Source organism: Mesoplodon densirostris, chromosome 13 (assembly GCF_025265405.1).
Source record: "Mesoplodon densirostris isolate mMesDen1 chromosome 13, mMesDen1 primary haplotype, whole genome shotgun sequence".
Taxonomy (NCBI): domain Eukaryota; kingdom Metazoa; phylum Chordata; class Mammalia; order Artiodactyla; family Ziphiidae; genus Mesoplodon; species Mesoplodon densirostris.
Genome location: NC_082673.1, coordinates 52,831,583 through 52,832,496, shown reverse-complemented (window position 1 = coordinate 52,832,496; position 914 = coordinate 52,831,583).

Genomic DNA, 914 nt, shown 5'->3' with positions numbered 1-914 from the left:
GATCAGAGACCAGTCAAGAAATTCAGACAAGGCTTTATTGGGGCCCCTGCTGCAGCAAGGAGGAGCAATAACAAGTAAGGTTCCCTTGCTCACTCCCGGAGGGCGGCGAGCTGCTTCCTTATATGGGGTGATGGTAGGGGTGTGTCCAGGGGTCGGGCCAGAGCGATGACTCAAGTGTTTTGCTCACCCCTTTGGTGGTGGTGTGTGCAGGGGGCATGTGCAGTAGTACCCTGCTTTTGCTCCGGGTCTTCATAAGTGGCAGTTAGTTTTTGGGTTTTGTTTTTTTGTGTGTATTTTTGTATTTTTTGTCCATAATTCGTCCCAACTGTGCATGCACATAGTTATTTTTAGTCCCTTATAGTTTCTTTGTATCAATACTTTGTAGCTGGAGGAGACGTTTGCCCAGGTACAGGCATTGAAGCAGTGCAGCAAGGGTCCCAGGTTCCAGCCTGTCTCAACCTCTTTGGCGGAGGTTGCTGCTCAGTTCTTTCTGCCAAAGAAGTCCCCATCTCCTAGATCTCCCATTTCCATAAATCTGAGATAAATGCCAGAAGCCAGCCAAGACAGCAAATCTAGTTTTAAATCCCAGTTACAACATTTACTTGCTGTATGAACATTATCTGTAAAATGGACATAATACTAATTATTCTATAGAGTTGTTAAAGAATTAAATGAAAGAATTATGTCAAAGCATATAGTATAGTGACTAGTACAAAGTAAATGCTCAATAAGTGTTTATTGTTACTAAATATGGCCAGTGGCCTAGTCCAAAAATTCAAGCTGGGCCAGATTCCCTCTCTCAGAAACTTGAAATGAGTATAATAGATCAAGGCAATTAAAAAATTGGAGTTGAAGCCGAAATGATGCCATGACCCAGATTTAGGAATGGGCCAAGCCAAAGGAATAAAACAGCA